The sequence below is a fragment of the Perna viridis genome, chromosome 5 (genome assembly GCF_037379345.1).
Source record: "Perna viridis isolate PV_CMFRI_1.1 ecotype Kerala chromosome 5, ASM3737934v1, whole genome shotgun sequence".
Classification (NCBI taxonomy): Eukaryota; Metazoa; Mollusca; class Bivalvia; order Mytilida; family Mytilidae; genus Perna; species Perna viridis.
In genome coordinates this window covers 10,231,431-10,259,050 of record NC_142449.1, presented here as the reverse complement: position 1 = coordinate 10,259,050, position 27,620 = coordinate 10,231,431, and the positions used below count along the sequence as shown (strand labels likewise).

Below are 27,620 nucleotides of genomic sequence, written 5' to 3'. Positions count from 1 at the left end.
ACAAACTTTTCCGGTATCTAAATTTAATTTAGCCAACTCCATATCGAAACTTTCCTGTCAGTTCTTATAGTTCATCTAATTCGGTGTTTTTTTGTTTTGTTTTTTTCTTGTTTTGTTTTGTTGTTTTTGTTTTTCGTACAGAGGGGTATGGTATAAGGTTACATCTAAGCAAAACGGTATACTACAAATAAAGGCTCGATTTTCGTAAATGTTGCTATCCTGAAATATTTAAAACAATGACGATGCATCAGGTTGATTTCGGGTTTGAGTCACTCTTTTGTTTTTAAGTTAGTTTATTGGCGTAAACGTATGGAATTGAACTTGATATTTTAAAAATAACTGTAAAGGGGACATTTGAACCTTAACGGGGTCTGCCAATGGAACTATTTTCCTGCTGCGGTGTAAGAGAGAGATAGTCGCAGATGCTTACAGGCTTTGCTTATCTACAGGGTCTGGCGAATACTACACATCAATTCTGATCTTCGATCTAAATTGATAAAATAGCACTGCCAATTACACCTTAAAATTGAAGAAACTTTGGAAATCCGAGAAGTTCTCTTTTTCACGTTAAGGTCAATTTTGTGTCCTTAAAGATTAAAATTAGCATTTTCCATTAAATTGAGTCAACTTTTTACCGATTGGGGTGTTATTTTTTCCCATCTGTACTCGAAATAGTTCAAATATCTGTTACTTTGGCTAATTTGAAACCTAAGGAGCTAAATAAATATATTGTATCTTAAAAATGTAAAGATTGACATTAACGAGTAAAAATAGAAGAATGCCTGAAATTCTGAAAAAAAAATTACGAAACTTACTTTCTGGAGTGTAAACGAAGTAGAGGCTTTAATCGAGCATGAATCGCCCATCTGGTCAAACCAAAATAGTCTCTTTAGCTTTATAAAGCTGGACATGATCTTCCTGTACTATTGCCACAAGAACCATTTAATCAATTGAAAGCATTTCAGTTACCTACCTGGTTTTTCATATCATAAAATATAAAATCATTTTTGAGTCCTCAAGGGCAATAACTCCAACATCTATTAAAAGATATTCTGTCAATTTCGGCATTGGCCCGTGTCACCATGCTGTAGTAATGGTTGATTTTCGGGGTGGGGGTGGGGAGCTATGGATTTTTTTTTTGAAAAAAAATGTTACTGGCAAATGTGGAAACAAATAATTTAATTAATCACTTGAGAGGAAAAAGTTTGCTTTAAAAAAAATGAAATAATAATAATAATAATAAATCATGATGTGTGAAAGGTGCTATGCAGCAGTAAGGTGACATCTATGGATTTAGCCCCCCCCCCCCACCCCACCGAGAATCAAATGGTTGCTGCCTTAAGAATATCCTAACAAACATCCATGTCATATTTGGTTACAATGCACCCTACTAGTAGTTTCAGAGATTTTCTTTCGAAGTTGGAAATATACAATTTGGGGAAAAAATCAAATTCTCGACCACTAACTCATTCATCTGTCTACAAAACTTTCGGCTTATGTCCAACTCAACATGCCGAACTATTTTACTCCAGTCAGATTTTAGCTAAACCCAACTGTTTTTGAGTTCCATAATTCTGCAATTTGACCCCTATTTTCTTTTTTTTTTAGCTACGACGGCCATGTTTGTCATGGATCAAGAAAATCTTAGCGCCTGAATTGATCGGATATGTTAGGTACATCATTATCTTGGTTATGAACGCCTAACATACGAGTTCTGCACTGTCAGTATGCTGTGAATGAAAATTCTGTTTGATACCGAGACCAGTTTTCTAGGGGTAGGGGTAATATTTTTAACATATTTTGAAAATTCATTCTTGAAAATTAGTTTTTCGTGGTTCACTTATGTAGAAAAATAAATTATCTATGGAATAATACCAAATTTGAGACGTTTTAGTTAAGCAATAACTTGTAGAGTCGCCCCGTGCGGGTCCGGGTGTCAAAAGAATAGGCTCGCAGCAGCGCTAAGCTTGTCGTAAAGGCCGCCTAAAGAGTGCTCAGAACCTTAGCCGGGGGCTAGGGCGCTCTGCCCACAGAGCAACTGGGTTGTGTGCCCCAGGGGGTGGAATGGGGTAACCCTGGCATGTTGCATGCTGGGATCGTCAGGCCATAATACGGAAAACCTGACCGCAAACCATAGTGGTGCAACTTCTTTGGGAAAGATTCCACGTTAAAGAGCCCTTCTGTGGTATTCTCTCGGAGTATGAACCTTTTGGTTCCGTCATAGAAGGCTACTTTGCCCGACCCTACCCATTTCCAGTGGCAATCAAGATTAGTCGACCCCATTATCCTTGTGTCTCATCCCATTTTCATTTTATCATCCATTTCATGTTCATCGCCTGAATATAGCTGAAATATTACTGCTCGGGCATTAAACCCCACCAATCAATCAATCAATTTGTAGAGTCAAATTTATGGGACTTTTTATGGAACATAGAAAATTTCAGTTTTTGCCGTTTGATAAATTCTGACCAAGAAAATCGCAAAAATTCATCCAAGAACCCTAGAAGTATTAATTTTGATAATACTAAACAGAAAATACCAAATTAAACATTATTTACTGAAGCATAAGTACTCTAGGGGTTTTGACATGGAAAAAATGTCAATTTAAGCGATTTTTCGGTGGAGTAGGGGTACATTTTTTCATTTTACCCAAAAACCGCAAGAGTTACCGCAACTTTCTTGATACTACTGTAAGGCTAAGACATTGGGCTAGATGGAGATACATATATATGTCAGTTTACTACATTTTATAGAAAGGAGAAGTTCGAAGAATAAAAACCACGTTAAAAAATTGATTTTTGCCACAAGGGGTAGTCAAAAAATACAAAATTGCTTCAGTTTACCATTTGGCCCCAAAAAGATTCATTAATAGGAAGTATAAGGGTACCTGAAAATCATATTTTGGTTGATGAGTGGAGGTGCACGGGGGTTATCTCAGCCCACGTACTAGTTCCCCCATACCCCAGGATGGCACGAAGTCAGAAAATAGCTTGCCAGACGCCGTTATACAGTTGTGGAGTATGAAAGGTGAATCACTTAGTATCGTCTCGTTATATAATTTACAAACGATCCTTGTCGAGCTATTCATTTCTGTCAACATCAATTAAAGAAAGATATAGAAGTTTGAAAGCCGTTTCTTTCATACTCCAATAGGAATAGAAACAGGGAATACCATGTGAGCAGGTTGGAAGTGATAACTTAATAGATAATACTGGTTCTAATATGACATCCTTAAAAGGCTATGAGACCACAACTGTGTTAGATTTTCGATTGCTATATGAGCTGCACGCGACTTTTGGAGCGTGGCTTTTGTTTGTGTGTGAATTAATCCCCACTTTAATTATGTAAACAAACACACATAACATTCCGCTGTGTATCAGCTATTTTCATTGATTTCAGTAGCGTGAATGAACATCAAATTCATATTTATATTTTTAACCTTATGTTTGAGGTTATATTATATTCCGTAACAATCACTTGCACACGTACACGGTAGCACTCGCCACGTGCGCCATCCTGCATGAAAACAAACGATAACAATCGTCAATGAATGAAACATTGTACCTGTCCATGTGTGAACACTGCTACCTTATTATGCAAACAACTATTGCCATATCTAAAATCATTTTACTTGAGTCGCCCTTTCCTTCATTAAGCAAAGTTTCACTAGCGACCATTTGAACAGACATTGCTGAAAGTGAACAGCCAAATAGACAAATATGGCGGATACAAGGTTACCAAAATAGGTCACGATAATGTAAAAAAAAGTGCCGTAATTGTCCTTATTAACCAATGGGGTCACAGTTAAGAAAAATTTTTTGTTTAAATTATGAGGCAAATGCCTCACTTTTGAAATGACAAGTTTGCCTTTGGCGTTGATAATAACTCTGAATTTTAAGATGGATTGAATATATCAACTTAAACTAGATAGCACCCATACGTACTCGAAAATCCGAAATTTCAACGCCACATATATAGTGATGATTGATTGAGTGTTGTTGTTCAACGCTCGGTCAGTAAAATTTCAGCTTATCCAGGCGATGAACATAAAATGAATGATAAAATGAACATGAAATGATGATGAAATGAATAAAAGAACAGCGTTCCAAAGTCCCCCGCTAAAAAAAAGTGAGGAAAACTTTAAATTCACTGAAATTTTCCAAGTCCAAGGGTCATAACTTACATAAAATCAATCCATCCTAACCAAAGTCGAACTCAATCTGTAACTTCTCATATTAAAGACTACGTACAAAATTTAAAATCAAATGCTGAAAGCATTACAAAAAAAAGTGCGGAAAACTGTAAATTCATTGAAATTTCCTAAGTACAAGGGCCATAACTTCCGTAAAAGTCATTCAACCGTAACCAAAGTCGAACTTCATAATAAGGCCACATACCAAAAACAAATTTATTTGGTAAAAGCATAAAAAAGTGCGGAAAACGCGGAGGGACGGACGCCCGGCATTTCCATGTCCCCTCGCGATGCGTCGCGGCGGACAAATATGGGATGGGACATAAGGGTAATAGGGTCGACAAATTTTGATTGCCACTGGTTATAGGGTTGTGCAATTAAAGACTCACGTGGCGGAGCACAAAGTTCCTACTACGATAGAATAGCACAGCAGGGTTCCTTAACGTGCGATGAACGTGGCATCTTTCTCAACACGTTGCAAAACTATGGTTTGTGGTCAGGTTTTCCGTATTGTGGACTGACGACCTCATCGTGCAACATACCAGGGGTACCCAATTCCATCACCTATGGTATACAACCCAGTTGTTCTGTGGGCATAGCGTCCTAGCCCCCGGCCAGTATTCTGAGCACTATTTAGTCGCCTTTTACAAGCTTTCGCTGTTGTGGGCCTATTCTTTTGGCACCCGGACCCGCACGGGGGTATATAATGATGAACATATTCCGAAATTGTCCCCATGTAAAATTTATATAGAACACACCGAGTTTTCAAAAATTATCCCTGCGATTTTAGAACAAAAAGTGTTTTTGCACAATTGGCTGAAGGCGGATTCTTTGAAACGAAACCCAAAAGAAAAGGGTTCTACACAGCAAACTTTCCGTATTCATCAGTTAATATATACATATCTCAATTTGATGAACTGTCTGGCAAAAGCTGTAAAAACTGTTAATAATCTGATAAAACTGAAATTCGAACTGGATCTTTGTAATATAATACTCAGTAACTTGGAAAGGATCCATCGTATCTTCCTAGTTATCATCTAGAAATATTGTCTTTAATATTCGTTGTCTAATTTCCCTTGATGCTTTGAAAGATTGTCTGTCCCGGTGTAAAATTTAAGTGCGTGTTTTTTTTCCTTCAAATTGTTGCCTCCCTTCCAAGCAAAAAAGAGTCTTTTAAGTTAAATTCTGGAAAGAAATGTGTTGTTCGTGTAGTGAATGGAAGCTGTTGTACTTTTAACACGAGTAGTATTCTGGGACCTGGATGAACGAATTAAGTTAATTTGAATTCTTATTCATTTGGGTGAATTATTTCTTTTATTTTACCATTTGTATGCAATGTGTACTTTACAATATTCACAAAACAAAACAATAAAACAAAATCATAATGAATCAGTCAAATCATGATGCATTGCAAGATTTGCAGCAATTTTTCTTTTATGCGCTATTTACCATTGGCGTTACCACAGCAAACCCCTCTATCGTGTAGTTCTATCTATCCGGTGTGACATATTTAAATAATGTAGTACATCAAGAAGTAATGTAGTGTAATTTACAGTAAATGAGTTTTCGACCTAGTTCATTAAACATTTAATACATTTAAGGACTGATCGGAGGGATGCATGTTGAACTGTGATCTTCAATGGTCTTCTTTGCCTCTAAGGTTCATCCAAACCAGTTTTGTCTTCATCTGTTATCTGGTGACTTATTAAGCAATTGACGTGGCCTAAAAATGGACAGTTTAAAAAGACACTGACAATATTTTATATTCACAAACTTTGATGATACATTTGTAGTGAGTAGCGTTAACTAATAAGCGGCATTTTGAAATACCCCATATACATTAACCACCTTCATAGAAAGTCATATGTTCATTTGGACAAGTCGTGGATAGACTTCTTCTGTATTAATATATATTTATGTTCTTCATTTGGCATGATTAGAGTAACAGGTCTTGCCTGAACACTACTTACTTATACACATTACAAGCGGAGACCGACCTAGACAAATGCAGTTAGTTTGCGCAATTAAATAGATATGCATGTCAGATGCTTTCCCTGTTAACTATTTAAAATCATGCCCCACCCGTACTCGACCGAGACGAAATTAAACGTAACTGAATAAAGCAGAATAAATTGAGTTCGAGTTTCAAGGCTTGATACTTGGGTCCTCTAGTTTGGTATATTCAAATATGATAACCGTTTCTAACCCAGTCTAGACAAACTCAAATAAAGAATAAAGAACCTTGGAGAGCGCTCACATACGCCACGCGTCTACACATTGGACTCTCAAAATAAAAAAGTCTTGAAAAAGGGCCATATTTCATATAAAATATCAACAAAACATAAACTTGATTTGTAAATCAACATGGTACGTTGTAGACTTACATACCAACAATCAGCTCAAAATTATTAGTGTGCTGTTTGTCGAGTCCAAGGCCTGTTATTTCTGTAAAAATCACGAAGCCGAGCAAAACTGAAACTTGATCTGTAACTCATAATGGTAGACTCGCATACTAAAAATCATCTCAATATTAGCAAGCCTTTAGAAAATAGTCCGGAAAACTTATTTTTGTAAAACTTGCTAAGTTCAAGGCATGTAATTTCCGTAATAATCAGAGAAGCCGAACATAACATAAATATGATCTGCAACTCATCATAGTAGACTCACATGCCAAAAATTAGCTCAATATTAGCAAGCATTTAGAAAAAAGTCCTGTAAACTAATGGTGGAATGACGAATGGACGATCAAAACATTATATCCTCCGCAACTTCGTTGAGTGGGGTATAATAAAAAGTAACGGTATCAGAATGTAACAGTATCAATCTCAGTTTCCGCTATATAGATGACGTATTATCTTTAATCCTAATTTCGGAGATTTGATACATCGCATCTACCCAAAAGAACTTGAGATAAAGGATACTACAGATACTGTGAAGTCAGCCTCATACCTTGACCTACACTTAGAAATCGATGGTAAAGGAAAACTACTGACCAAACTTAACGACAAACGTGATGACTTTTCATTCAGAATTGTTAACTTTCCTTTCATCTGTGGCAACATCCCTTCGACTCCTGCGTATGGAGTGTTCATATCACAACTCATACGTTATGCCAGAGCTTGCCGAAACTACGCAGACTTTTTGTATCGCGCTAGAACTCTAACAAATAGGCTTCTTGAACAGGGTTACGTTGCTACAAGATTGAAATCATCACTACAGAAGGTTTATGGTCGTCATCATGAACTCGTGGATCGTTATGGTGTATACATCAGCACCATGAAAACTGATTTATTCAACGGGTCATGGTTTTCCTTTCCTCGTTTGTCTACCCCGCTACACCGGACTTGACTTTTCATGCGGGTGTTTCTAGAAAAGCAGAGGACGCTTACCCTACCGGTGCACCTGGTCCATGCTCCCAGTTTTTAGTGGAGTCCGAGTTGCTCATTTACTTTCGTCACTTTGTATGATTTTAGTTACTTTATGTTCTTTGTTGTGTATGTCTGTTTTCCATGTCTGGTCTTTGTCCCTGGATTACATTCTTTTGATTACCGCCATAACCTTGGTTCCCTTGATTACTCTATCAAAATTCTAGATTTTACATTGTTTGTAATCTACCAAAAACTTGACTGCATGAAAAACAAGTTCTACCTTGGAAAAAAAAGATAGCCGACGCAGTAAAATTTTGTTGTTTTTACTTGCAATTTTCTATATTTCATTCAAGAAAATCACAGGCTCTTGGGACCAGGATTTAAAAAAAAATTATCTAAAAATATCATTAAATCATTTTGTTTCTATATTTGAGTAATTATGTGTGTTCTCCGACATGCCCGCTAGCTATTTAATGCTGTCTATACTATGCGCAGTTTTCATCTATATACTTCTCTAACAGAGAAACATACTAAATGATTTAATGATATTTTTAGATAAAACAAATTTAAAAAAAAATCCTGGTCCCAAGGGCCTGTGAAGAAAATAACAAATGGCACTCAATTTTAATTTTCGATACAGTTTTTTCAAACTCCACTGAGTCATCAGTATTTGGCCAATCGGGAAACAGAACTGCAGTAAGGTGACTTGCGTTTCCACTGAAGGTCGAAGGGTAAAATGCGACTATACCGACTGCGTCGGAAAAAGGTTTTGTATGTTTTGTACTTATCTTTAGTGTTGTAATCGCTGTATTAATTAAAACGAGTCATTATTGAATTTAAACGAAGAGGCGCTAACCAGTAAAATCTTGTTCTTATTACTTATATATTTCAATGGCACGCAATTTCAATTTTCGATAGTTTTTTTTTTCAAACACCACGGAGTTATCAGTATTTGGCCAATCGGTAAACAGAAAAGCGATCAGGTGACTGAGTTTCCATAGAAGAGCGTCTTTAAGGTCAAATGGTAAAAAGCGAAACTAACTATACCGACTTTGTCGGAATAAACAATTTACAGTAAAAATTGGCTTAACTTGAAGTTTTAGTTAAATCAAAGACTGGTCTTCAAAGTCGCTAATCGTCAAATATTCACTGTCACTGATTTTTACTTACTCACAACATCTGAAATGGTACAAATGCGCAAGGAGTTAAATATTTTATATTTAACACCTTAAAATGCGATATGCTCTAAAATCGGGTGACTTCCGCTAAAATCTGGGTTCCCTTGACATTATTGCGTACTCTTTTGTAACCGTTATGACCCGAATGTTTTTAATCATTTGGAACAAGATTAAACAACTGGCAATGGCTATTTATAAATATTGGTGTCCTGATAATATATGACACATATGTAATCAATTGTAATCAATTGTAACGAACGCCTGTGTTTTAATCGGAAACTGGGTAATATTTAATAAATTAAATGCTAACCGATCATTTCATCTTTTAATATAAACTCCCCGTTCTAATACAAGCAAAAAAACACGCATAGACATGTGTTTGACAAGTTTTTAAAAAGGAACCGGTACGTTGTAGCGATCTTTGGGTCACTTATGATATTGAACAGGGAACCAGTTTAGGAATCAGTTAAACGGCCCCCATTCACGTGTTCACTTCAATTACTTCTGTATTGACAATTGAACACGTGTAAATTTTTAAACTAGAGGCTCTAGAGAGCCTGAAAGGCTCACCTGGTTTGATAATTTACATTAAATTTCTTGTAAAAGCTAAAAGCTTTCATAATTTTTTCATGCATAAATTTCCAAACAGTCACTTGTGCAGAATATCCTAAGGAACAATAATCATACCAAGAATTCTGTACAAACTTCATAGGCGTAGCTTGCATTGAGGCAGCCGAGGCAGTTGCCTCGGTAAAAAAAAAAAGAAAAGAAAAAAAACGAAAAAAAAACGGGATTGTTAAAGAAAGGACGAAAGATGGTATGTCCCGTTGTTTATTATGGTTTTCGTCTTCTTTTCGGAAAATATGTTTAATCCGTTATTGGTTATGATTTAGAATGTATAAGTTATGTCCCGCCATCGTTTGATTCGCGGAGAAAAAACTGGAAAGTGAAAATGAAACGGTCGACTCAGGCCAGTTTGACCGAGACCGGTTTAACAAAATGAGTGAGATTTCAAAACCATCCGAATCGTCTAAAGAAAAGCAACAAGTCGATGATCGTCAAGATCAAGTCCCAATCACGACGTCTTCAATTTGTCAACATTAGATTCCCAAACGTATGCATTTGATTCTATTTGTCTTGGAATTCGACAATAATTCCGTGGACAAAATTTAAAAATTACTTATTGAATTTTATGTTGAACGTCTACTTCCCATTCATCGATCATTGTTTGGCTCAACTAGAGGAACGCTTCTCCGAGGACAAATCTGGGATGTATCTCGCGTCTCAACTTATGCCAAGTAGACGGATTGAGCGAGGCCGACATGGCGAAATTTTTTTTAATGGTACAGCCCAGACTTGCCGGAACCCTTTCATTCAGAAATTTTGAGATGGAAAAAGCTATGCGAAAAATCTCTAGAACTGAGCTCCTTGTCCGAGACGTACGTCCATGCAGATCCGGATTACTACCCCAACATTACACGTATATTGCATATACTTATTACAGAACAACCATGACCGAAGATCGTCTCAATGGGTTGGCGTTGCTTCACATCCACAAGAACGTTGACGTTGATAGAGAGCGTGTAGTCGATGCATTTGATGCAAGCGGAAACGGACGAATTGGAGCTTTACACTTTTGACATTCACTCCCTAGAATTTGTTATTAAACTTCTTGTTCCTGCATTAAAAACTTGCAAAACTACTGAACTAAATTTAATATTTGAAACTAAGAATTTACATTTTTGGGTGCAAAATTGTCCTTAGCGTCTGACCCCCCCTGCCTCGGTTAAAGAACGTAGCAAGCTACGCTCATGACAGTGGTTAGTAAGGAGATATCTGAAAGTAGTAACATCAAAAATAGGGGAAAAAAACGTCAAAAAGGGCAATAACACAATAACAGGGTCAACAGATTTTCACCAAAATTTGACCACAGACAGATTTCATCATGATAAACACTTTTACCCCCTTGTTAGACTTAGGTTAAACCTAACGGTTTTGGAGATATATGCGGAAAACTGCTGTCCGACCTCTGTTATATTTTTACACATAGCGGCCAAAAATCTAAGTATACACTATGTTCAGGATACCCTAAGGAACAATCATGCTAAGTTTCATCCAAATCCATTCAGTAGTTGCAGAATTGAAGATGTTTTAACAATTCGTAACGACGACGGCGGGCGCCAAGTAATGGCAATAGTACGGCCAGGTGAGTTAATAAAACTCTCTTTAGTTTTCGGTTGCGTTTTCATAAAAAAAAAACATACTGGGTTTATGTGACATTCTATCGATTCCATCCTCACATAAAGGAAATGTACAAATTTGATATCGCCGTAAGGATACTATGTCCAAGTAATTACATGACAATTACTACATTTTCTATGGAGGCACATGCTGTCTACTAATACTTATTAACTAAATAATGGACTGACGGTAAATCGGTTCATGGAAATAACACTATTTTAAGCGATATATTTAATGCAGTTAATAGATTAAATTCGTTTGTGCTTGGGGAGTTATCCCTATCACAAAGAAGCCCTGTACGAAGTCTAATGCATAGGGTGTGGCAACTCTACCATTAGTTACTAGGGCATTTCTATAAAGACATTAAGCATACACGGCTTATCGGACGCGTATAGGTAGCAAATTATTGAATATTAAACGGTACCAAAATTTAAACGCAAGGAGAACATAGGATGTAAAACTGGTCTCCCCACAAGATTTCAATGCAAAGCTCCGAAAGTGCATGAATCACTCAGCTAGAAAATTCAAAATAACAAGATCGTACTTCCTGGTCCAACCCCGTGCAGGTCCGGGTGTCAAAAGAATAGGCCTGCAGCAGTGCTAAGCTTGTCGTCGTAAAAGGCGACTAACAGTGCTCAGAACCTTAGCCGGGGGCTAGGGCGCTCTGCCCACAGAGCAACTGGGATATGTGCCCCAGGTGGTGGAATGGGGTACCCCTGGCGTGTTACATGCTGGAGTTGTCAGGCTATAATACGGAAAACCTGACCGCAAACCATAGTGGAGCACCGTGTTGGGAAAGATGCCACGTTCCTCGCACGTTAAAGAACCCTATTGTGGTATTTTCCCGGAGTAGGAACCATAGGGCTCCGCCACAGGAGGCTAAATTGCCCAACCCTACCCACCTCTCCCCATTTCCAGTGGCAATCAAAATTTGCCGACCCCATTGTCCTTGCGTCCCACCCCTTTTTCCATTCATCATTTCATGTTCATCGTCTGAATATAGCTGAAATATTGCTGCTCGGACGTTAAACCCCAACAAACAAACAAATAAACAAACTTCCTGGTCCAGTGTATCTGCAATCCGCTATCTTTAGTAAATGATTTTCTGTATTGTTTATATGTATTGATTTTTTATGCTAAGTCAAATATTACAGTGACGCACGTCCAGATATGTAATTGGTCTTGGTTTTTTTTTCATGGACAGTTTTTTATTATCATCATCAGGGGCAGATCCAGGATTTGAGTTCAGGGGTGGGCGTTAATTGAATTGAATGCCGTGCAAAGCAATGCAAAACATATTTTTGGGGTGAAACTAGTGGTGAAATTTTTTTTTCTTACCAATTTAGGGGGGTGGGGTACGCCCGGTACGCCAGTCCTTGGATCCGCGCCTGATCAATATTATCATGTTGTAATACGTTATGTTCCGGGGATCCCCAATTGGTCAAATACAAATGTACAAATGGCTATATATTGCAGTATGAACACACAGTATTTTCCTGTGAACAAAACACATGAATCTTTTGCGGCTGACTTTCAAGTTTTTTTACGTTGTTATAAAATAATTACGCAGTATATATACGTTCATTGGTCTCCCTATGTTTTGGATTTCATGAACAGTTAAGAATGGCAATAAATAGTCCACTTAAATTCTTATAGATGTGATGTGTTATTTCCAAGTAATCAAGATTACAGGTCTAGATGACTGCTGATACAATGGTTCCTTCAGGACACAGTGTAGTCAGTTGTTATGGTCAATTTCCTACTTCTAAATAACCTCATCACCAGAGACGGTCAGTGTCACTAGGTAGTCGTGCGTTACTTCATTTCTACTGTCAGTAGTTTTTAATTTTTGTACGACCGCATCATGCTGTCCTCGTTGTCGTCGTGGCCCGGTACACATGGTGCGATTTATCATATAAATTATGTTTAATACGACAAAAAAGAACTCAAGTCTTTCTGAAACATTAACACACTGTTCCTTGGGGAAAGGCGGATGACCCTCCTGTTTTAGATTTTGATCCAAACCCTTCGACAATAATTAAGGGCTCCGTGGTGTTTAATATGGATGTTATTACACGATAGTAAATCTGTTTTTAATGATTTATTTTTCAGTGTGTTCCTTTTGAAAATCTGGTATAAGAGGTTTTTCTAACAGAAGACTTATCTTTAACCGTTTCCTTGTTGTGGGGGTACAAATTTAAGCCACGCCTAGAAAAGCAGTTAACTTTTAAAACAAAATTGTCCTATTTTGAAAATCCTCGTCTCTCTTGCGGTTTTTGAGTAGTATGGGACACAAAAGTAGACTACGCTTAAAGTAATTAACTTTCGATATCCCCCCACTTCGATTTTTTTTTTTTTTGGGGGGGGGGAGATTCCATATCACTGTGCGTTTTCCAATCAGATTTATTTTCGAGTTGGCGAATCTAAGGTGTTTGATGAGCACTAATAAAGCTAAACTTAGAAATTCCTTAAACTTTAATTTCTAATTTTGAGCTATAGAATTTAAAAAACCAGTTGTGTCTATAATTAATTGTGCAGTCTTGTGTTTAACTGTGTCAAAAACTAAGTGTGTTCACAATGTCCAAAATGAACGAGTGCGTTCAACTCGTTGCGATAATGTCATGCTGTGTTCGACCGAGCTCTTTCGCAGACAATGCATTTTGCTTATAGACATAACAGCTATATGTTGCTTTTTGACTAAATGCTAAACAGAAAGGGGCATTGTTATGCTAATCGGTAATGGGTCATTTTCCATGTTTCGTAAAAGAAAAATAGTTCATGACTTAACTCTTTAGTGACAATAACATAAAATCTTATAAGGCCTTTGATGAAATATGAAAATTAATAATGACTTCGAAAGGCGTCGTGATCATATGGGTAATAGAGAACGCTTCAATAGTCTGCCTATTTGAATAGGCGTTGCTGTAAGTCAAAATAACATGCTAAAAAATCCATTTCTAGACTTATTTTAATGAATTGTGAGCCATTCAAGGCTCTGTGTTTTTTAAGTATGTGATCTACAGCTCATGCACGTTTCTACCACCTCCTTTTCCTTGTGAACCAATATTTCGATTCGCTAATTTGATTAAAATTCACATTTTTGTCCGTTTTGCCCATTCATTGTAAATATAACAAAGAAACATCTAAAAAAATCAAAGTGCTGTTAGCACTGACAGTTTTTCATTGTTGTAAAAATAGCAGCATAAACAGCCAATTTCAAAGATTATATGATGTAAAACAAAACTAAAATCATAAAATTGCATCCATATTTAATTTGGAGCTGTTTTTTTTTCCTAAATGATAATCTTTAATATCGATTTCAGAGATGTGCATACCTGTTTACCTTTTGAACAGTTAATCCCTAATTGACACTGTCTCATGTGGGAATAATTTACATAAAAGTAAATTTTGTAAAAATTCAATTATTTCGCATTTTTTTCCCACAGAAAATATAGTAATTTTAATCATTCCCCAGAAATTTTACATTTATATGTGGGATATACTAAATTGATTTAGTGGGAGTCTCCCCCTAATGTGAAGGGTCAACAGGTATGGATATGATTTGTAAATCATCCAACTTCACTCATTTTCACATTTTGTTCCATTTCACCTTTTACACAATTTGCAATTATATTCAAAAACTCTGCTTGAGAAAATAGCTTCACAGATATGCATACATTTGAAAAAATACATGTTTTTTTTACTTCCGGGAACTCGAAACGCTGCATTACAATGCAAAATCTAATTTATGCTTTTCTTGTAACATGTTTATCATGCAGAACTTTTTACTGGTATTTATTATACGAAAAAAATGTTTGCTTTTAAAACTTATCTCAAAGCTTTATAAATGACACATCTCCATGCATTTGAATGGTTCTCGTGAAATCACCTGACGATATTGACACACCCAACGATAGAATATTATTAAGCTTAATAAGTGCCCAAGCCATATTTACGGCTTTTGAAAGAGAGATTGATATAAAAGGAATTATATATGGAGTATTTTCTGTATTCATTCAGAATCAGTACGGAAGTTCCTGACATAAACCGGTGAAATAAGGTACTTCATAATGAAGAAATCGACTCCGGTAGTAGTATAGATGCGCTTGACAACTTTCTTCCGTGTTACAAAAGTATTTTCCCATAACACATCTACTTTTTATCAATGATGTTTTTAATATCATATTTTTTCCACAATGAATGTCGGATTTCATTTTCTTTACTGGTGCTACCGTCTTATTCTATTAATCAGTGGAGTTTTACAACTGTTTGCAACACTGGTATTTATAAGAAACAGAGCACCATTTTAAATACAAGAAACTTAAAATAGAGAATTCTTCATATTATTTTTTGGAGTGTATTATTTTAAAGTTTCAGCGTAAAGAGCAAGGTCTTCTGTCATTGCCTCCTATTGCATGATATTGCATAATCGGAGAATTATTTTCCTATGTTTTATTACTCTAAGGAAATCTAAGGGAATAACAGGTGTACTTACATGTATTTCACTATTCTGTTCTGGCAATAATAAATCTTTCAATTTTATTGCTTAAGTGATTTTACTTATTATTAAAACTCTTCAACAATAATTGTGTATGAAAGTGTTACATACTTAAAATTTAACTAGAAAAAGGTGTCCTGCTCGGTAATAGTCAACTATTGCATCAACTGAAAGTGATAAATAATGAAAATTTAAAATAAACTGTATCACTTTAAACAAGTCAAACTAAAGGTAAATGTGTACCCAATGTTAGCACAATAATGAAACACCACAATGAACGACGACTTAAGTGGCACTCCAGATAAGAATCATGCAAAATGCGATTTATGGTTGGAAAGCCTATATATTTTTATTTTGGACATTTTGTTTAAAATGTTATAGTAAACAGAAATAAGCATGTGGCTTTTCATCTTAGGAGATAAAAATTATATAGAATGTTTTGTTGAATTCAAAACTGAGGAATATATCTCTGTAAATGACACTAAAATATAATAGGAACTGTTGTAGTCCCGTGCAGGTCCGGGTGTCAAAAGAATAGGCCTGGAGCAGCGCTAAGCTTGTCGTAAAAGGCGACTATATAGCGCTCAGAAACCTAGCCGGGGGCTAGGCGCTCTGCACAGAGCAACTGGGATGTGTGCCCCAGGTGGTGGAATGGGGTACCCCTGGCGTGTTACATTCTGTGGTCGTCAGGCAAAAAACCTGACCGCAAACCACAGTGGTGCACCGTGTCGGGAAATATATATATATATCTGAATATAGCTGAAATATTGCTGCTCGGGCGTTAAACCCCAACAATCAATCAATCAGAAACTGTTGGATTTTCAATGTGGATTATCTCCTATGAGCAGAATGATTGGAATGTCATCATACAGACCTTTAAAGCAACTTAAGTAGCACTCCTGCTATGAATCATGCAAATGTGATTCATGGGCAAAAAGCCTATACTCGGCGTCACATAAATAACATACTGTTAAAATTTGAATAAAAATATTTTCTACGACTTTATTGACACCTACCGTCGTTTAAATTGTCTTAAATGACTTGCTCATTCGTTTAGCCAAACGGCTTCTCCCTGAACAAGTCGCTTTTAGCTTAAATCATGCGTAACAAATCCTTACGGGAAAATCCCATACTAATATCCGCCATGTTGGTTTCTACGGGACGATTTGTTTACAAACGAAGTTCGTAAGTTCCCGTCGAACTCCGGTGACAATCGTCTGCTTGATTAACTTCTAGCAACCCGATCACTGTAAACATGGCCGACTTTTTACAATGTAAATATTGGCACCTAGAATTAAAATCTGACCGGAATTTAACGATTCAATGTTTAGGGAGAAGCCGTTTGGCTAAACGAATGAGCAAGTCATTTAAGACAATTTAAACGACGGTAGGTGTCAATAAAGTCGTAGAAAATATTTTTATTCAAATTTTAACAGTATGTTATTTATGTGACGCCGAGCATATATGTTTTTATTTTTTTGTATTTTGTTTAAATTGCCATAGTAAAAAGAAATGAACATTAAGTTTTTTTCATATAACCCGTGTTCTTAGGAGATAAAAATTTAATAGAATGCACTGTAGATTCCAAAATTAAGGGAGAAAACTCTGTAAATGACACTCAAATACAAAAGAATCTATCGGACTTCCAATGTTGATCATCTGATCTGAATGAATAATTACACATTCATAGTATAGACCCATAAAACAAGTTAATTACAAAAATAAAAATATGTAGCCTTTTTTTGGGGTGTATCGAAGTTTTCAGATTTTGCATGATTCTTACAAAGACTACCACTTAAAAACAAAAATATAAATGTGTAGCATTTTTTTTCGTGTATCACATTTTACAGAATTCGCTAGATTCTAACAAAGACCACTACTTAACGCTCCAGTGTGCTGTAACAACACAACACCACCAATTTTGAAAATGAGCTTTACCTGTTTGTGAAAAGTAACGAGACCGAAAAGATGAAAGTGGGTATAACAACCTCAGAGCTGTCTAGATCTATCATCTCTGCAGTATTAGGCAACTTAAGTTGATTGTCTTCATTTTGATTAAAGAAAACATGGTACAATATATATTGCTGAAGATGAATGCTACTTTGTAATGTTCAGTCGAGTATAGAGTGTATTGTTTTCTAATATGATGTTCTTGGTCAAATCTCATTGCTGAATGTTCAAGGGCGGTGAACAGCTTCAATACAACTTCTGGTATATGAGAACTGAAATATTTCACATTGATAACTCTGATGCAGAGTAAATAAGGAACTAATATAGAACTGCACTTTAAGCACATGATACACTCGTTGCCCTTTTAACTCGTCCTTATGCTTTAAATGAATTTATATGATCAACTAGAAATACTGTGAGCCCTGTCAAATACCCCCACCTCCCAAAAAAAAACTAAATAAAAAATGCACAAAACATTTGGCACTATCACAAGTTTAACAAAGTTTCCTGTCTTGATTTTTCACCCGTACATTTCTATCTTGTTTAAAACACACTTTTCTGACAAGGTTACCAAGTACCTTATATATTTTTTAGTCGATCATCATAACAAATGGTCTGTTTTAAACGTTTTTTCAACGAATAAAATTTCCTTGTCTGTTTCCAGCTTTTTTTAAAGATTAAAACTTCATAACATGGAAACGTAAAAATTTGACATGTATACAATTCGGAAGGGTGCTTACTTCAATAGAAATGGATAATTCATCCAAGTTTCATAAAAGTTAGTGAAAGCGTTTTTGAGTAATTGTGCGAAAACTTGAAAATCTCCCTTTTTTAAGTATAAAAAATCGTAAGACGGAACGAAAAATCTGAAATTTATAAAAATCGAAAGGGATCTTACATCAATAGATATAAACAATGCACCAAAGTTTTTGAAAAAGTAGGTAAAAGTGTTTTTGAGTTGTCCGAAATGTGGACAACGGACAGACAACGATATACCATAATACGTCCCGTCTTTGACGGCCGTATAAAATGCAGTTAAAAAAAGATGTGGGAGTCCAAGTAAAGTTTAATTTGCGTAACAAAATACTCATACCTCAAACAATTTTTTTCTATTGCTATAATATTGTCTGAACAGCACGATTGGGCCATAATTGCAAAACCAGGAAGAATATTTTCTTATGGTAAGATGAAATATAAGGTATCTGTGCCAATCCCTAGACCCCTGTAAAATTTTGTTCTTAAGGATTTTGTGTACTTCATATTTTGATAATTATTCGCGTGCGGGTGCATCATGTGAATGTTGGTACGGAAATCATTATTAGAAATAAATCATTAAATTTAATGTTTCTTACATTTAACTTTTTGCAGTCTCAAATTATAGATGCGTTGTATTATGGTACTTTATTACTATTCTACGTCAAGTTACAAACAAATTCACATGATAATATAAATCAAGTATTTTATTTGGAAATGAAGTATTGAATAGGGGTACCCTTAAGTGTACCAGATCTATTATTTTGGGTTATTAGCTGATACTGCAAATTATTCCATCGCAACTTGAAGCATAATTATCCTAAGTATTGCAAATAAAGAACAGATTTCTAGTAATCATTTAAAGTTATTTTCATGAAAAAAAAACGTAATCGACACCGAGGAGATAAAATCGCGTCAACTTACTTTGTCGGAAATTATTATTTCCGCAGTATTTTTAAATCATACACATTTCCAGTGAATAGAATTGAAGTTCATGCTAATAATATCCATCCAGTGTCCGCGACTAAATGTCAGTGTTGGTTCTTCGCGTTTTTTCCTCCTTTCTTTGTACAGCGTATTTTTTTTGTATATGTATGTTGGATTTTTGTTTGCACGATCCTCAGCTGTTACTTTTTCTTTGCGAGGTCGTCTTGTGTTTATGTTGATATTTTAACCATTTTTTATTTTACATTTAAATCGCTCTGACGACTTGCTAGACACGTTTTTCGTACTGTCAAATTGGTGCAAGTTGTCAATGTCAATGTGTCAGTGGTCGTTTAAAGCTTTTTCATCTCTTGTACTGAATGTGTCATGAAGTGGACCTTATATTGTCTCTCTACATAACCGTTATGCCCGGTGTACCAATGAAATTTTAAGTCATTCAGAAAAATAATGGCCCTCCAGACTTTGACTTCGTTTTTAAACATTTTAAGCAAAGGGAAGTTACTTTCTACATTTTTGTAATCCGACGGAGTGGTTAACAGTCAAACGGTGAAATGTATAGCAGAAGACTTCAAATTAAAACATTTAATTTATTAGAGCCGCAGTAAGTACTTGGATATTCAGGTACTTACCGAAGTTTCCCAGAAAAATATTAACTATTTTTCTTTTACCCAATGAAACCGCCAACCAGACTCGTGTGTAGGTGGGTTATGTCCCTTCGACAAAACAACTAAATAGGCTTGTATTCCGTAAATACGAAAAACGACCATTAGATTTTTTCCCATATGAAAATGGAAGCCACACAAACAGTCGAGAAAATTACGAGAAAATAGACAGACAAACGTACCGAAAACCATGACTTTAATATACAACCAACTCGAAGAGAGCAACTTGGGGGAGGGGTTGAGGTAAACCGCTAGTTTTAGCTTCCAGCGTGTATATGTACATTTCAAATTTCTTGTAGAACTGTTCACTGCTAAAATGTATTCAACATCGTGTGTGTCACAAACTACTGTACTGAAAATACCTGGTGATACGAAAAAATTCTCCAAGTGCATTTCATTCTGTCAAGACTTAAATTGTACACAGTTTTGAGGTGCATTGAAGTTTTGTGTAGAACTGTTATTACAAGACCTGCCTGAATCTTTCACGTGGATCTATAGTTATAAATGTATTTTTCCTGAAGTTTTCTGTACAACAAACCGTGAAAATTACTTCTGCTGTCGAAAGTTAATTTCGCAGACAATGCATTTTGACTTAACAAATACGCATGATTGAAAAGAAATAATCATAATTTATTATATCAAAATGCATAAGCCGCATTGGGTAGCTTTTGAATCTAACAAGGAGTCATCAGACTTCCAGACAACAGCACATTATAGACTATCTGCGTCCGCTGCTAATATCTATATTTTACTCTAAATCTTTAACAGAATCGAATGTGCATATTTTCTTTGGGTGACAATGTGTGTATCCACAGACTAAACAATAAAAATTGTTGAAGTTTTTCACATGTAAATTTTACAATAATCTTGTAATTATCCAATTATAATGTACCACAAATGAACTTAGATCAAGTAAACATCATGTTCAGCGTTTTTCTCTCTCGCGCAGACATATACTCCACGCTTTTTTTTATTGTCAAAAGCAAAGAACACCAGAAATAGTTTAGATTTTTTAAATGCTAAAGCTGCTTTAGCTGTCATTTTTTGTAAATTTTTGTTTCTGTTGAAATATGCCTTAACTTTGAACTGTACTTTTCCTGGTTAATTTCATTTGATAGCCCCAAATAAAATGCATTAAATACATGAAATAAGTGTCGATACATATATTGTCTTGGAAGACAAAAAGTCGACCGAGATACAATTCTTATGAAACTTCTGGTGACCTTAACCCGCATATGTGCTGTAAGGATCGATTCTGAAAAAAAAATCTGATTGCAAAGCGAAAGTGGTTTATCAAAGTCAAGGAAGACCCGTTTCTTTGACGGACTCACGCCGTAAAAGTTCGAATACAACGCAAGGATCCTTTAGTAATTTACATATAGTGACTTAATATGGCACAAATGTGGTCATTAATTGTCTTTATCAATTTGAAAACTAATCAAGAAATTGATGAAGTGTAATGAAAACAGCATACGTCATTTCTATTTTTAACAAAAGTGCAAGTTTTTTTTTAAATCAGGCGAATGTCCTGTCGGCTATCTTCGGAAGTAATGGCGAAAAATAATTAGATTAGAGCTATCGATCTTCTTTAAAGAAAAAAAAACAACAAAAAAAAAAACGTTGTTTTCACAATATCTTATATGCATTATCGACATTCACTGTTTCAATAGCATTACTACTAACTTGCGTAACTGAATCAAAACTGAACAAATTTGGCAGCTAAAGCAGCTGTAAGAGTCATAACCAAGAGGAGTTGTATGTGGTCATTCGAGAAGTTGTTTCCATAGTCTTGTGTCGGAGTCATGCTTTCATTAGTTTGTATTATATGTTTTATCACATCAGTTGGTAATGCAGAAGAATGTCCAGGAGTTACTGTGTATGAATTTGAATCTGTTCACTTATTTTAGTCGTCGCTCTTTCTTAGTACTATCTAATCCTCATATCCATCTGAATGCTAGTTAATAAACCTAACAAAACAGCTCCATATATCATTCAAACCGCGATAACCGAACTAAAATAGACTGAGAAATAGCGGCAAATCCAGAAATGTCCACACCCGGAAACCTTCCACTAGCATGGCGCGGTATCAGGGAAAACATACTGTGAATGGATATTTATAGATATGCTAAAATTATATTTGTAGATATGCTAAAATTTAAACTTATGAATGTGCTAAATCGTTTACGAATAGGCATAATTAGAATTTTGCATATGCTAAAATATCCTTAATTCGAATAAAGCATATGCTTAAATAATTTAGCTTATACGATTTCAATTTAAGCATATGCATAAATACGTATTTTTGACCCTGATACCACCATACACTGGATCCGCTACATCAAGATTGCCCTTTAAAGGACATAGGTCACTTTCACTAAGATTATGACCACTAAAAACTTATTCAATGGCCAAAATTTTCATGGAGATATTTAGAAAAAAAAATTAAAAAGACTTTGTAAGCAATGCAAATCTGTAAAAATCATATGGTTGAAAGGTAATGCATTTTCCACATATTTGCTCTTAATTGGAGCTCCAAAATAGCACTTTTTTCAACCAATACAGCGCAAGGTTTCATTTGCGTTCTGTGATAATCAACTAGAGCACATATTCTTTTAGTATAGGATGGTTGATGTAATTTTGTATGAAAGTGTAACTTTTTTGTTGAAAACACCAAACTCATTAACACTGCACCTTAAATAGCTTACTGGAGCCCAATTGATCTGATAGCCGTACTACAACGCTTCCGTATTTTTTTGTTCGACCCCTAATCAGGCTTATTATTTTCTTTTTGTGTTTTTGGTCCAAATTTCATTATGGCGTTTATAAATTTCGGTAACTATTTTCTCCACTGACTTCATGTTTAAACACCGATTCCCCAAACGGTCAAAGATATATTATTTAAAAAGAGTGAATATTTTTCTATGAATAAAACCACTGGAAAGCTGACCATAGTGCTTTAAAAAGACAGACAACAGGCACATCGGAAACATCAAAAGAAGTCATTAGTTTCAAATGTTTCTCACTTAATGCATTACGGTGAGTGAGATTTTATACATCACCATTCGATTTTTAATTTGCTTTGAAACAAAACTGACATAATAAAGTCATTTAAATACAAAAGTATAAGAATTGACATTCAATGAATAAATTGTGCAGATCTTTCATAAAGAGTGTAAGTAAAGTTTAATCGATGGCGATAAATGTATATTAGTGGTCCCATTTAAGGCCAATTAGTGAGACGTGCACTTTTTAATCCGGATAATTCCTCCCGTGGTACCCGCTTACTTGTAGCTTCTTCATATACATGTGTGCATTAATCATTTTATATTTTTTTTCTTTGACATATTAAAAGATAGCATGAATTTGAAGACAATAACCACTGTGTAAAGTGTTTTATTTGGGTTTTTGTTGTTGTTTTTCTGTCCCCAGAATAGGAAAATAATTAAATGTATGCAACTGAATTGTGTTGGATCACACGTCAGAGAAATGGAAGTAGTAGGAATTGTATTCATTTCAGTGGTTTACAGTCAATGAAATACTGAATCATATTGGAATTATACATTAACGGAACATTTCCTTAATACAAAGGATTAAGTTTAACCGTTCGTCATTTTCATTTTTGTTTCTATATTCATAACTTTTTAACGTTATTCTTTAAAAGAATTATTTTTTTCTTAACAAAAGCACTATTTTCTAAATTCTGAAACTTTCAAGGGCGGTTACTCTCAAACGAAACTCATGGTTCAAAAATATTTAACCTTTTTCCGTGAAGGGCTGTTATTATAATAGCTTTCGATACTTTTTATGTACAACATAACCACTGCATAGTGAACGAACTTAGCGGACAAAAACAACGTTAGCACGAGTGTAGGTCAAATGAAGCTCTGTTAAAAAAATGAAATCGGCACATTTAAACGTCTCGGAGCGCAAATGCAGACATGTACCGTTACGACAAAATTATGCTTAATTTCTTTTCACAATCATATTTGTAGGACCTACAGTAGCATCAGAAGGATAATTGTTCATAAACAGGTTGATTGCACAACTTCATCCTGAGAAAGTTTCTCGGCAGCAGTTACGTAGGTTGCTTTGCTGACCAAAGCGATGGTTTATATCTAAAATCTTTGTGTCGTTTTCATCCGTTCCTTTGTTTCAGTTACAAGGGACACCAACAGAACAGGGTCAAGTGTACAGAAATACAATAATCTTCCAGAAATTATTTTGCCTCCGAATTCTTTTAAATTACTTTACTTTTTTGGGGTGTTATAAGAAATCAATATTGACTGTTCAAATATAATCGTCAGCAAAACTTAATTTTCCTTTCATAGATCAGGATTGCATTGAATTATTGAAATTACTGATATTTAATATTTATGTACTAAGTATTCTAAAGTATAGTTGGGTATCTGCGTTTGAACTATTGTGTACTGAGTTTGTATGTTGTATGTTACGTGAATGAAGAGGATATGTACAGGCATAACCTGTTATCCATTCCATTTTGGATTATTCCTGAATCAAATCAAAATAGTCGAGTCTGTTTTGAAGAACCTCAGTCTTAATCAACTTACCAAACTATCCAGATTATTTTTGTTTCTATTTGCATCAAACTGTTTAAATCTCGCACTTTACACAGTGAAACATATTATGAAGTCTCGATTTGTAATAAATTATTAACTTAAGAAAACCGCATTTTAGTTACAACTACTAGTATAGTTAATACTTAAACGTGATATTTTCCCCAGACGCACCTGCGTTACTCCCTACTTAACAGTCTCCATATTTTTATCCAACTTATCATTTAAGACACTGGATTTAGTGTGTCTACAACCAAAATACAATTCTGGATTTCTCCTATAACAATGACCACTATGGCTGGTAATAATGCGATATTGTGTAGTGCACAGAGACAAAATCAGTTTTCGTATTAACTAAAATTGTTGCCCGTTCTTTAGGTCTTTGTGTAAAGAATCTGCTTTCGTGAAAAAAAGACTATTCGTGGTCTACAAGTCATTTAAACTGACATAGCTGAGGTATAAGGAGGAATTTTTACTACATAATCCAAATAAACTTTTCCAAATACAAATATACACGAACGATTTTTTTTCTTGGAAATGACAGAGGGCTCACGTATGAGAGCTGAAATATTCACAAAACTCCGGAATTCATACTTCTTCTCCATAGCAGCTACTTTATAACATGATAATTAACTAAAAACTTTTGTTTCTCATGAGTTTAGCTGGATACGATCTTTAAGCATGGTTGCCAGTGTATATAATCTCATGGTAGAAGAAACAAGTGACAATATATTATACCCATACTTCATTGTATGTTTAACTGCATTTTATAGTGAGAGATTAACCCAAGTTACAGGCTGTATGAACTATTCGTACCTTTCAAACTCAATACCGGTATTACCTCGGACCTTAATGTAATTGTAAATGCAGTTACAACAAGAAGTTCTTTCTCCAAAATTACAACTTTTCCACTTGTGTCCTACTTGAATTATAACAATTTTTTTTACATTTCACATCTGTTACCTTAGCCACTATAGTTTCTTAGAATTTTTAAATAAGTGTAATATTACTAGAATAACCGGTAGTACAATGTTTAACGAATATCTAAAACGCATTCGGAACATTTTAAAGGCATGATGCACGTTATCAAGAAAAAATCGTCAAAGTGCCGAATGTAAAAGTGTCTTAGACAGCTAAGGTACAATTCTAGTGACGGTTTAATTTTCATCATAATACATTATGCTATAAATATGTAGGTTGTTATTGCAATTAAAACCCATTAAATATCTCAGAGAATAGTAAAAATCTGAAATATCACATATTTCTAGATAATGAGGAGCAGAGATATTTTTTCACCATATATACTGCAATGGTCAAGTACAACTAATTCATAAATCCATGCATTCACGACAACAATAATCTGTCTCAGAAGGAGTGACTTGAGACACTTTAAAATCTGAAATCTGTAAATTTAATCAAAATTTTCCTCTTCTCTGTTTCTTTTTATTCGAATTATCTTTAAAAATCTTTTTCAATAGAAATAAAATACTTTATAGTTATCCAAAATATACTGACAATTACGGCGTCTGTTGATATATATTAACAGAAATTAAACACGCCCGAAGACTGAATAACATGGCATTTCCATACTACTCCGCAACTACATCTGAAATTGTGCAGAAAACTTAACCTGTATTTTACCCCGATTCCTTAACAAATGCATAAGGTTCAAATAATAACCTTTTACCGGTTCCATAGTAATCATAAGGAAAACACAAAATAGGTGACAAATAAATAAACCCAGCAAATAACGGAATAATATCGTTTCATCTTCGGTCATGCTTAAGCCTCGCCCTCGCTTTTACTTTCTGCGGTACCTCGATAGTTCACAAACCTTCCGCTTGCTTTTTTCTTGCATCTCTTCTGAACCAATGGTCCCGAATTTTTCAAAATTAATTATGATGAGCAATACCCCGACATGTAAGTAATCGCTACAACTAATCATCGACCGCTAATCAGTCACATAAATAAAAAAAAGGAATTGATGGATTTCCTCTGTAAATTGATGTTTGTTTGTTTGTTGGGGTTTAACGTCCGAGCAGCAATATTTCAACTATATTCAGACGAAACACTTGTCGATCTAACTTCCAGTTTTATGAATGATTTTGATTAGTGATAGGTTTGAAGAAAAAAATGTTAGGAACAAATTGAACACTTGTCGATCTAACTTCCAGTTTTATGAATGATTTTGATTAGTGATAGGTTTGAAGAAAAAAATGTTAGGAACAAATTGAACACTTGTCGATCTAACTTCCAGTTTTATGAATGATTTTGATTAGTGATAGGTTTGAAGAAAAAATTGTTAGGAACAAATTTATTTTGTCTATTATAATGCTTCCAAATGGACTAGTAGTAAATTTTATTCAGATATCTTGAATTATTCATGACCTTAAAAAAGGAAATGTGGTAGCCGATCACTTATCCATAAAGATCGATCACTTTTTAAAAATTAAAAATCAAGAGATTTTGTTCGGTAAGTGTTTAATATGACTCATCAATCGATAAGATACTGATCAGTGAACGATGATCAGTTACAGTTATTTCGAGTATTCGCAGTATTAATTGAGTAGTTTTTCATTACACGCATTTAAATAGTTGTTTAATTAAAGACCAAAAAAATACTTCTACTTAACATTTTTTTTTATATTTTGCCTTAATACATTTAACTGCACTGTTGTGAACCATATATCCAATAATCCGCCAGTTGCATAGGATATACATCCAAAATCTTTGTGTACCCGTGTTAATAATTTGTGTATTTAGGAATTGGATTTTTCTTTTCTTCCCGAAAGTTTATAGTTTTATATGTTTTAACATTTATTTTATACGCAGTCGGCACTCAAGTTAAAGCATGGACCATCAACATTTGTACGAACACCTTAAATTTAAGAAATATAATGGTGCGAAAAATCTAAACCTTTTTGCACCAGATAGAAAAGACAAAAAAAGCAGTTATATCGCCAAGATGTGTCATCAAAGGCAGTAACTCTTCGTCGAAGAACCATGAACGTTTACAGAGATCACAAGATGAAAGGCAGTTACATTTTATCTAAGGTTGAATATAAATTTATATAGAGCTAATCAAGAAATTACGACCATGCTGTTTGTGTCGAAATGACTACAGACGACAAGCAAGTCATGATGAAATTAGTAAAAAGTTGGTTTAACACTAGTAGATAGATAAATCGAGAAGTTAAATGTTGTAACAAAACATTACCCCTATTACTAATTGTATGACCAGAAAGTTTCTGCTGGAGTA

General features: G+C 35.0%; 1 protein-coding gene across 3 annotated transcripts in view; it reads right to left on the bottom strand.

Moving 5' to 3' along the window:
• Window positions 1–5,480: 5,480 nt before the first annotated feature.
• The window catches only part of LOC148615928 (uncharacterized), a 49,139-nt gene continuing 26,999 nt past the window's right edge, over window positions 5,481–27,620 (bottom strand). For all 3 annotated transcript variants that reach the window (XM_088582568.1, XM_088582566.1, XM_088582567.1), the window contains one exon: window positions 5,481–5,915. The gene's annotated coding sequence lies outside the window, so the exon portion shown is untranslated. The remainder of the gene's footprint in view (window positions 5,916–27,620) is intronic.